Here is a 13,027-nt window from a genome sequence, read left to right on the forward strand (position 1 = left end):
GGTAGCGGAGAGAGCTCTAGCTCAGCAAAGGGGGAGGAGGAGAGAGGAGGAGAAGGATCCAGAGTTCACGGTGGAGGATGTCCGTGACGACGAGGCTGATGAGTAGCTACTAGTCTACTCACTTCCCCAGTTTTCTGGCTGGTTTGGGGAAGTTCGTGTTTTGTATGTACATCTTACTCTTTTATTTTTGTCTCCTTTTTATTTTATTGCTTTTTATTTTTTATTGGTTGTATATTCTCGTTCCCCTGTATATATCTGCTGGTGTATGCTGGAGGACAACGAGGGCGTTGTCCGTTTCGGTTTGGGGAGGGTATTGCATCCTTTTGAGTCTGCATCTGCATTTGTTTTGCATTCACGTTTATTTATTTCAGCTTGCATTGTTTGTTTATTTCATTAAAAAATTCAAAAAATCAAAAAAAAAAAAAATTAGAAAATTTCAAAAAATTCAAAAATATTCACGATTATTTTTGCATATAGGTTGAGTCGGAACGGTAGATTTCCGTGATGAAACTGCACTATTACTTGTCATTTCACATGAGCCTTGCACTTCTGTTGATAGTTATTAGCTTTGTCATATGTATAGTCTACGAGTTTCTGTTCAAATATAGCTGACTGTTTAGACTTGACCTGATAAACTAGCAAACTACTCCATAAATTCTGAGTTTTAGAACCCATAACTGATGACATTCATGACCGGTTCATTAAGAATTGAGAATAGTACTCCTTGCATAGCATGTTCATCGTTTTTGCACTTTTATGACATTCAATTTCTTGTCAAATGCACACATTAGGGTTTGTGGTTGGTGTCACATGCAGGGAGGTGCTTGCAAATTTCCCCTTTTCCTTATATTTTTCACTCATTTAGCTCCACATAAGCCAAAACTTGTCTTTTTGACCCATTAGCTACATCCCAAACTGAGCCTGCCTAGTCAAGCTAGTTTAGTATGTCCTTTTGTGGTATGATTTTCCGTCTGCAGTTTGGCCCGTATCTTTTTGTATGGAGTTGGTGTAAATAGAGGAAGGAGAAAAAGAAAGAAAAAAAAGGAATTGAAAAAAAAAAAAGGAAAAACGTGAAAGAAGAAGAGAAAAAAAAATTAAAAAATGAAAAAAAAAAAGCTGATTCACGTGAAAAAGAAGAAATAAAAGTAGTTTGAAAAATAATTGTTTTGTTTCATTTGATTCATTTAGACGGTGTTAAAAAGGAAAGTTTGTGACCGTCTAACTCCTCCAATCTTATTCCATATTTTTTAGGAGATTGTGTATGAGATTAGTGAGTTGTGTGCCAAATGAAGGGCACTTGTGTTTATTTCTTAGTCAGTTGAGATTCGGATGGTTTATTATGGTCCTGTTAGGAACTAGCTTGACGCTTTTACCTCCACATTACCATAACTTGTTTTGCCTTTTCTCACCTGAACATCACTATTCCCATATTATTTGTAAGCCCTCGGTTGTGACGGACATTATTGGTTGGAGTGTGTGCGTTAGTACTTGAATTGTCTTTCATTTTTGTTGCAAGCATGCTATGTAGGTCACAGTTAGGTGAGTGACTGGCTTTCCTTCTCTCTTTTACATATAACATTCACCTTTTGCTTCATGAGAGAAGAGTGACCACTAGAGAGTCCGATTTTGTTGGTCTAGCAAGGTGGATAGGTTGGCTATATTTCTGAACAGCTTATAACTCGTTTGCGTATTGACTGCTTAGCTATAACTGTTAGTTTTTGTTGCATTAAATTGGTTCAAGTAGACAAGTTAAGCTAGCTCTGAGTTATCATTTCCGTTCCATTAGTTGCATTTTAGTTTACTCGAGGATGGGTAAAGGTTCGGTTTGGGGAGATTTGATACGTGCATATTGTATAACCTTTTTAGCCTATTTTAGAACGTATTTCCATGCATTTTTGTACTCTTTATATAGTATTATGCCCCGAATTGGCTACTTTGGTTCGTTTTGTCTGTTTTGTAGAAATGAACGCGGAAGTAGTGGAATCGTACCATTTTTCGTCCTTTTTGCATGCATTTAGAGGAGACGAGATTTTCCAGAGTGAGTTACTGCATTGGAATGCGTGAAGGCACGGTTTACGAGGCACTCGGTGACGAGATTGGGCTGATTTGAAGGAAGAAGACTCGATCGAGTGGTTTTATTACTCGATCGAGTGGTTTTTATGGCCTTAGTTGATCGATCGAGCAGTTATTTACTCGATCAAGAAGTGCTTAAAAGAGAGGTTACTCGATCGAGTAACTAATCTACTCGATCGAGTAGATTTTCTGGTGTTTTGCTCGATCGAGTGGATTTATTCTACTCGATCGAGTGGTTTCTGCTGGCGTGGGCTTTAATTAGCCCGTAAGCTTGTTTTAGCTTTTGGACTTAGTTTATTTTCTATTTAAGCATTATGTTACTAGGTCATTAGGATCTATCTTTTATCATCGAATTCTTTTATCATCGACACTTTTACTCAGTTTTTCATCTATCATTTTCATTCTTCACTGTAACTTTGCTCTCGGGGTTAATTCGCTTGGATTTTGTCGTTCTTTACGCCGGATTCTCACGATTGTAATCTCTTTCTCCTTTCTTAATAATAATCTTTATTTCATTTGCTTTAATTACTTGTTTTGCTTCATTTACTTTCTGGCCTAATTCTCTTTATGCACTTTATTTATTATTTCATTATGTTTATTGTTAGTTCATCGTTTGTTGTTAGTTTTGATAATATTAATAGCGATATGAGTAGCTAAATCTATTTCATGTTGGGATTAGAGGATCTACGGTAGAAATGTGACGATGTAGTAAATAGGTTAGATGAATTAATTGTGAGATTCTGTCACCATAGCAATTTAACTGTATTTTACCGACTTAGTTGAGTGCACGCTTCTGAGTCACCCTTTAATCTGGCTAAATTTAATCCTGGATCGGAAGATTGGACTAAATAGGCCTGCTATGAACAGTAGACTACCCTGATGAGGACGAAAGTTAAGTTAGTGGAAGTTTAGGGTAGAAAGTGGACCGGGAGGACCTTTCCATATCCGTCTCGCATTAATTTGTCTAAGTTGTTTACAGTTGAGTCACTGGACTACCGTAGTTAACCGAAATCCTGACGTGTCCCTTCTCTATCTGATAGTTTAATTCTATTTGCCTGCCTTTATTGCTCTTATCTTTGCTTCTCTTTCCTTTAAACCATTTTAGTTTAGAAAACCAATTTAAACAACCCCTCCCCCCCCACCCATTTGTGACCAAATAGACGGACTTCTACAGATATCTTGCCTCCCTGAGAAGATCGACCTGACTTCCCTAGCTATATAGTTAGTTTAGTTAGTTTATTTTTGATAGGTACACGATAGACGTATCAAAACTCTTGCAGGTCTACCGGTAAATCTACCCCTCCAACCACCATAGACACTCCCTTATACAGCTTGAGACATGACACAGACTCCTCTGAAGGTATGAACACATCATCTTTTACATCCTCGAACATCCCCAAACCCATGGACAAGGCATGACTCTTAGACACAAAAGAATGGGTAGCCCCCGAATCAAACAAAACAAAGGATGGTACATTATGAACAAGAAAGGTACCGGTAACTACATGAGCATCATCATGTGCTTCCTGTTTGTCCATCATGAAAAGCTTCCCACTGTTATTCTATCCTCCACCCTGAACTGAAGCATTGGAGGTACTTGGCTTGGCTGCTGAATCCTGGGTGGTGTTGTTGTTCTGACGCTGATATGATCCACCACCACTGCGGTTATAACTGCCCTGGTTGCCCTGTCCACCGCTGTTGCCCCATGAACCTCCCGGTCGGTTACTAGCAAAACTCTGAGTTGGCACCTGAGAGAAATTCCCCTACCGAGCTCCTGAACCAGTGCCGGGCCTGTAACTTATGCATTCCCATCTCCTATGGCCTACACCACCATAGTTGAAGCATGTAAGGTTAGAGTTGTCACTCACACTCCGACCTCCATTCTTTCCCTAGCCACGAGATCCCCCCGAGAAACCAGCTCCACCAGAAAAAGCCTTTGCATGGTTGAAGTTCCCTTTCTTGTTGCCCGACTGGCTGTTGCTTCCACTGTCAGCCTTCCTCTTTTCAGCAGCAGTCCTCTCATCGATCTCTCTTGAGAGATCTACCATTCTCTCACCCTGGCCCGCTCTTAGGTACACTTCCTTAAGGTCAGTAGCAACCCCAACTGGCATACGACTCACGATCTTGGCAGATAAACCCCTCTTAAAACGGAGAGCCAAACCCCTCTGTCCTAGCTGCATGTCCTCAACATAACGAGATAGATCTAGGAACTGATGATAGTAGTCAGTGACTGTCATCTCCTCAGACATGGCGAAGGAATCAAACTCAGATCTCATCTTGGGTCGAATATGCTCTGGCACAAACTGCTCTCTCATAGCGCTCTTCAACCCAGACCAAGGAATAGCTCCCAGACCCTCAGCCTGGTAATAAGCTCTAGCATCTTCCTTGACCTTTTGCCACCAAATAGCAGCTTCACCTCTCAGGTAGTATACTACCTGCTCAACGATCATGTCTTCGGGGCACTTAACCATTTCCATGAGAGCTTCAATCTCACGGTGTCACTTCTCGAGCAGCTTTGGTTCTCCCACCCCTTCATATGTGGGAGTGTTGAAGCGAGCAATGATGATACTGAGCTGAGTAGCATCCATCGGCTTCTCATTGTTAGAAATCTATATCTCATTACATTACATATTCATATATGTGATGAATTAATTTAGTCATAAAATTAAATATTGATCTTATGCATACAAACAAGAATAAAATATAGAGAAGAAATCATCATCCTTACATTGAGATTTCGGATCAAAGGGCACAAATTAGTTCTCATACTCACTTGTTCTTGAGCTTCCTAAAATGGATGAACAAGGATTCAAGTATAGAATCCCTCCCAAGGAATAATACCCAAGATAACCTCTTAATAAAATTAATATTATTAATATTAGAACAATATTAATTTAAATAAAATTGACCCAAAATATTTACTTTTGGTCTCTTAATTTCGGTTAAGAGAATGGAGAAGAAGAAGTAATTTTATCTCTCTAAAAATCTATATTTTGATGTTAGAATGAATGAATAATTACACTCATTTTTTTGAAGTAGTGTATAAGGTAAATTATAGAGAAAAACCCATGGCTTTTCTCTATAACAAAACCGGGTAGGGAGAGGGGTGGTGAAAGCCAATGCGTGAGCAAGGTGTTCTTCACAAGAGTAACTAGGTATGCATGGCTAGGTTTAGGTAAAATGATTATGTTTTCCACTTAATTAATCAACACAATATTTATCCTAAATCACCCCATATTTCGGTCCATTTAAGATAAAATGGATTTCATTTTATCTTTGTCTATTTGTCAATTTGTCACATGTCACAAGTCATGTAAAATTGTTATGCATTTCTAACATATTAAAAATCAACGCATTAATTAAAATACGTCATGTACAAAATCGACTTAGTAATTCATAATTACTTGTACCAAAATAATTTACCAATTATAAATCACAACATCTTGTATTTATAATAAATAATTCATTTAAATGCAATTGTTTCTTTAAACAATAATTTCATCTAAGTAATAAAACAATTCGATCACTTAGACCTTATCTTATTTAATCAAATTATAATGAGATACGTAAATATTACTTCCAAAATCGTCCGTCAATTTTAAGTGATTTAATTAACCCGTATCGTCATACGATTAATTAAATAATCAATTAAGAGTGTTACCCTTTAGGTATGACCTAAGGGGATCAACTGATCACCACCGTCGCACGACAGTAATGTCAAACTCTAGTCAGCCAATCATTACCGATATGAGTGGACCAGTTGACAGTAAAATATTACTTCCCAATTTGTATTCTTTAAAATGAGACTTAAACATGTAATCATCATGATCGACAGTTGTGATCACATTATTGTCGGAGGACACATATTCCAACACTCATTCCCCTTTCCCACATTTCTGAGAGCTTCAAGGAGAGCCTCTTGTTGCTCAATCATGCTAGCAACCTCATCAAGAGTAATCTCAGAAGCTTGGATCTGTGCGGGGGTCCTTTTGGGCGGCATTTTGAGCTGATAAGAAACAAGGAAATGTAAGCACAAAAGCCTACGGCTCCAAATGTAACAATCTTCCGCCAAAGGAACACTCGGCCGAGTATACGACAATACTCGGTCGAGTAACAACTACTCGGTCGAGTATCCCAAATACTCGGTCGAGTAATCGACTCCAGTAGCTAACGTCAAAAACCCAGAAAGCATACTCGGTCGAGTACAAACAATACTCGGCCGAGTAGTCACTACTCAGTCGAGTACACCTACTAACTCTGTCGAGTAAACACGCACAGTAGCCAACACTACTCACTGCCAAACAACACTCGGTCCCTTCTACTACACACATGATTTATATTCCCTCATCGAACATATAACAGTAGGAACTTAAATGTCACGTTATAAACACACAACCATACCACTTATTCACAGGCTAATCCAATACACCAAAAGTTCACATACCCGTCCCTTCTACTACTTTTCCAATCATCAAACTGACGAATTCCACATATAAATTTCCAACCATCACTTATTATCAACATGAATCTTCACATACATGCACATACAAGACACAACTCTCATTACACTTCCCCATGTGACCGGCTCGAGTTAATGAGGGCCAAATTACGACTCTGGGACGTCTCCCGAGTCTTTGCGGTAGCTCCAAAAAACTCTCCCCGGGTTCATTTTATTTAGACTCCCAAAATTCATTAGATTCATTTGTTTAGGTGTCGGATTCTGCAGCTCTGATACCACTTTGTAACACCCCCTCATACCAAGGTGCCTTACCAGGACCACCCTACCATGAAAGTGTGTTACCATCTCGGTTGCCCGAGGTTAGTACATATCAAAAGCGTCTGAACTGAGCACATTTATTAAAATGCCATAAAGAGTTAAAGTTTACATAAAACCAAAATCCAAAACTGATTCAACAAAACAACTCCAATGTCTAACAACTAATGAAATCAAAACTAAGACTCGGACGGCGATGCTATGACTGGTGATGACAACGCTCCCATGACTGCCCCAAGATCACCACTAGCAATACCTATCAAGCCTGCTCACCATCCCCGAATGGATCACCGTAGATTCCACAAACAACAACGGGGTCAGTATTACTCAATCAATATAAGACAAACAAACAAGGTAACCAGCTGATCATCCTCCAACCCCAGTCTCCCGATCTCACACAGTAACCGACTACACACCGAAGTGTGTAGCCCTGCCAGATTACCCATCACAACAGGTAATCCTCACCGCCGGTGGGTGACCGCAGCTGATCCCACCTAGTCAAGGTCATCAACGAGAGACTAACAATCCCTGTCCCTTAATGTGCACATCCCCTCCAGTGGCGGGTTCCACGAAGAGCGAACTAGGGTGTGAAGCCACTCCCGCAAATGACTCCACCACAACCACAAACACACAGTATCACAATGATATGAACATTATTTGCACACATTTAGTCCCCTAATTGAACCTATTTTGCATACTATTATAACATTCCATAGCCATTTTATCCGTCAAATGCTTCCTATTTGCTTTCCTAGTGCATTTCGTATGTTTTGTAGGAAAGAAGATAATTAGGCGAAAATTCCCGTGTTTCGTGCATATTTGGAAGCTTATTGACGATATTTGATGGACTAAGTATGAAGAGGAAGCAAGAACTAAAGACCAATCCTACAAGAATAAAAAGAAAGTGAAGAAAAGGATTCTGAAGCAGAACCTGAGCGGCCAAACAGGCAAGACGCCCGTCCAGAATGACAATCCGAGCGTCGAAGCAACAAAGACGCTCGGATTCCTCTACTACAATCCGACCGTATTTGCAGAAAGACACCCGTGCACCCCTTCAAGAATCCGAGCGTCTTCCCTTCCTGGACGGACGGACCGCAACGTATTCAGCCGAGATGCTCATCCCTCCAAAAAGACTAGCATTTCCCTGCTTAAAACTCAAAAATGTAATTACTAATTTAGCCTTAGTTAACCTAATGAAGCTCTACTATATATACCCCATTTGTAAATAACCATGATATAGAGTTTTAGATGAGGCTAAGCCTCCACATTAGAAATTCCTCTTAGATTCAATTAGGAGTAGATTAGAATAGATAACTCTTTAATCTTTCCACAAATTACACATTAATCTTTCCTTAATTATTGTTCAAGTTTATTATTCAAGTTTATTAATGGGTAATTGAAGATTATTGGGTTATTATTGGAGAATTGACAACTCTTCATCAATCAATCAAGTTATCGTCTTTTATTCTTTGCTTTATTATTTGGAATCATCTCAAGTTTGGTATAATTCTTTTACCCTTTACTCTTTATTGTTTATTTCATCATTCTCTTATCATGTTTGCACTTGTTGTGATGATTGACACCATTAATGACATGTTTACCATGATAATAAGTGAGTAGTCTCTTAACTAGGATTAATGGGTAATTAGGGGAAACCAACATGGGATTAATCATGCTTAATTTAATATGTTTTCATAATTAGTTTCCTTGCTTGTTGTGATGTCAACCTATGCACATGTTATGTTTGATGAAATGCTAAGCCTATGAATCCTTGCATTTTTACCATCTCTTATCTACTCAACTTGACTTGTAAGATATAAACCAACTCGATTCTTGTTAGACTATGCATAGAAGTTGAATAGGAGGAAAGTAAGTCGACTTGTAGGTGTTGTACAATCTAATCGATTCGGCTCCGGGACCCAACTCTTCCTATGAACCGTAAGACATAAACCAACTCGGTCCCTCCACACCATTAATTGCTTGCAACTTTGTAAACATGTTTGTATGATCAACACCATGAATCCCCTATGACCCCATGACATCCTAGTGCTTTTAGTCATTTGTTTACATCTCTTAGTTTATTGTTTGCTTTACTTTATTACTTTCATTAGTTTAGAATACAACTACAAACCCTATCAATTGTGACACTAGCTTAAATTGAGATAGATAGACTTAGAACCCAAAGCACACCGTCCCATGGATCGACCTCAACTTACCGCTAACTAGTTGTTTGTTGAGTATTATAAATGTGTTTTGATTGGGCGTACAATGACACGCCCACGTCAAAAATGGCGTCGTTGCCGGGGATGGTGCTATGTGATTAAGTTCTTACTTGTTTGTCTATTTTGATTTTGCTTTCACCTTGAGGAACTTGTTCCTCAAGGATTGTTCTTACCATTTTTGTGTAGTTTCCATGTTGTAGTTGTTTCCTTTTCTTAACTATGATGACCCGAGACTTGGTACATGGAGTATGTGGTGGATCTTTTGAGTATGACTATGGGTATGGGGAGTTTGAGAAGCAAGTCAACACAAACCTACCTTACTACTCATACAATGAACATCCTAACTACTACCCCTAATTTTCCAACCAAAATCACCACATCCAATATCCACAACAACCACCCACCCAATACCCACTTCACAATGAATTTCAATTGCCACAATACAACCACCTTCACACCTACCCGCAACAAGAAAATGAACCCATTCAAAATGTGATTCTCCAAATGATGGGAGATCAACAAAACTTCTTCAAACAAATGACAGAGGAAAGCCAAAAGAGGGACAATGTTTTTCAAGGCATTGTTGCCCAAGGTGAGGAGTTGGAGATTCAAATCGCCCAATTGAAAGAATCCCAAACAACCACTCCCCACCATTCTATGGACATTGATCATGAATGTGAATTTGAAGTAGTAACTTTTGACATGGAAAATGAAAAATGGGAAGAGCCAATCTCCTTGAGCTCTTGTGAGTATGAAAGTGTTGTGTTTGATGAGGAAGATATGAGGTTGAGTAAGCCAAATACTCTTAACCTTTGTGAGTACGAGGGTGTGTCTTTTGAAGTGAATATTGAGATGTTGGAGGAAGAAATAACGAAGAAGAATGAAGCCCCCATTTATGATTTGTATGAAGATAGAAACAATGATGATGAGCCTAAAGGATGGACTTGTAATATCACCTTGCTTGATGAGCCTATCCTTGAGACATTTGAGATACCCTATCATGAAGAAGAACGTCCTTCCCCTATTCCTCATAAAGACTACTTGACACCTATCATGGAGCCAATGATCGTTGAAGAGGATATAGTGGACCTTCTTCAAAAGGCCAAAGCATCGTACAAAAGCTACTTGGTGAAAAGCTAAAAGAGAAACTTGGTCGTGAAAATACTTGTGGAAGTTTGGCACCCACAATGACAACTTCTAAGGAACTCGATCATCAATGCCATGAGAATTCTCCTTCTACCCTTGAAGGATTGACAAGTTCAAATGCTATCATCATTACCAAAATTGAAGAATAAGTTGGTGAGTGGAAGTCTACGGATGGAAACGAACCATACTTCATGCCTAGTGTTGACAAGAATCATGGGCTTGTTTATTGGAAGCATTGGGAAAGCTCTAGTGCCGAGGACAAAGCGAAAGAAAGAACATATTTCAAGCTTCCTTGGCCAAATTTCATGTTCAAATGGAGCAACCCATACTTGTGTTTATTTGGAGCTTGTTCACAAGCTTTTGATCTCCTATTAAGAGCCTTGAGCTCTATGGACAAGAATTTCTACAATTTGAACTAGTTTGGTGGAGTCCTATCTCAAACCACCATTTGTAAGATATTTCTTGGATTCCTTACTTTGTATAATATTGTACAGTTTTTGCATTTGTATTTGATTTCTTGCATGAGAGTAGTGAGAGAGAGTCTTCTTACATTTTTATTGAGCAAATTTCAGAAAAAATGATAAGGAGGAATAACAAATCGGTGAAAGGGTATGATTGTGCAAGGAAAAGAAAGAAAAAGAAGAAAAGCAGCCAAAGACGGCCATCCCGAGGGCTGGACGCCCGTCCAGGGCCCTCATCGCATTACTGTTTAGCACTGTCTCAGAATCCGAGAGGATTCAGCACAATACGCCTGTCTTTCCCACAAGATGCTCGTATTCTCCACGGGACGCCCGTCCTAAATGATACCTGAGACAAAGTTTTGAAACTGCCAGGAAATCCGAGCGGATTTTTGAGAAAACGCCCGTCCCGAGTAAGACGCCCGTCATAAACAGAAGACGCTCGTCTTCTGCATGCTCCAGATTTTAATAAGGTCCTGTCTCAAAATGCGAGCGGATTTAAACAAAGACGCTCGGATTCTACAGGCCAAAGACGCCCGTCCCGCATGAAAGACGCTTGGATTGGGGTCTTTTTCTCGAACAATCCGGCCAGGCCCCACTCTTATCCGCTCGGCTTCCCCTCTTCCTCTATAAAATCACCCCCTTTCTCCTTCATTTCTTCACCTTATCTAACCCTAAAACACTCATCTTCATTCTCAAAAACACTCCCCTCACATCAAAAGCCAACTAAAACTCCAATTCCTCAACTTCAAGATGATGAACCTCAAGGGCAAGGCTAAGAAGTTTGTTGAATCCGCCGGAAGGAAACGCAAGGGAGCATCCTCTTCAACTCAGCGAGAGGTAGTGCCACCAAGGAACTTCCGTCCCATCATAAGAGGAGGAATAGAGCAACTTGAGTACTACCCAGAGGTACTTTTCGAATCCGATGCCCACCGCAAGAACTTTGTCAAATTGCTAGGTAAGAACTATGAACCCACTCAATTCATAGATACTAAGATGTGGAAGTCCTTGGGATAAGGTACCACACCGAGATGTTCTTTGATGGCTTAGGGATTGGCAAACTTTTCCATGCCCATGAGGAGACGTACCTTAGTCTCACCCTGGATTTTTTTAGTAGCCTTCGTATTGTCACGAATACTCGAACCAATGTGGGCATGGAGTTTAGGTTGTGCAACCTAGACCATAGCCTTACACTTTATCAATTTGCCCACATTTTCGGTCTTGTTGTGCCCACCAACTATACCGAAAAACCTGCTGATTTCGATGTGGACCTACTTTGGAGGGCTATTTCCGGGAGGAATTTTACCGGTTTAAAGCAATGATATACCTTCGCCATCCAACATCCGGTGATTCGGATCACCGAACGCTTTGTGGCCGGTACCATCAATGGGAGGTACGAACAAGATAGGTGTACTCTCATTGATTTAACTTTTCTTGAGTCCTAATTGAATGTTCGGGGGGCGAGGCGCTATAACTTCAACAACCCCCTTGAGATACTTACAAGGTTTCATGATTTTACTCAAGGGACCACCCAACTCAAGACCTTCGTAATGGGAGGTCTAGTTACTATTTTGGCCAACTACCTTTGCCCCGGGTTCAACTCCCAAGGGATTTATGCTCCTCTTGAGGGGAGTACTTTGATTGATCAGCATGGCATCTTCACCCACCACCGGTGGTGTAACTACACTCAAGAAGGGAGTGTAGAATGGCTCACAAAAGGGTGCACCTCCATCATCTATTTGGGTTGGAATATACCGGGCACCGACCCAAGATTGAGCCCTTATTCTCCTGCACCAAGCTACCTCCTTGATATCCAAAACCTCGACAATCCCCCTCAAAGGGAAGAGCCACCCCGCCAACAACAAGTACCTCGTGGGGTACCGGCAAGGTCTACTCGCCCACCTTCCTATGTGCCTATCCCACCATACCCTACTCCTTATACTGAATTCCGACCGGAAATCCCCAATACCCCGGGTATTAATGATTTGATGAAACTCATGAATAGAGTGGACCTCGGGGTACATGAATGGCGGGTCGACAACTACTTGGCCCTTTATCCCCAATACTATAACATGGCTCAACAAGGGTATATTGACCCAAATGGTCCTAAGCCCTCTTGGGCCCAACCACAACATTTGTTCCCTAATCAAGGGGACTAAGCTTGGACTCTCGGTGGTGGAGGGTACTCGGGCCAAGGAGGACGGTATGACCAAGGAGGGTACTGGGGCCAAGAAGGAGGATATGACCTAGGCGGGAGTTCTCACCGGTATGGCTACCCCCAGGATGAGGATGATGACGAGTGAAAGAGGCCTACCTCATCACCTCTATTTGTATGATACTCCTCTCTCCCTCTC

Source organism: Silene latifolia, chromosome 2, assembly GCF_048544455.1.
Source record: "Silene latifolia isolate original U9 population chromosome 2, ASM4854445v1, whole genome shotgun sequence".
NCBI lineage: Eukaryota > Viridiplantae > Streptophyta > Magnoliopsida > Caryophyllales > Caryophyllaceae > Silene > Silene latifolia.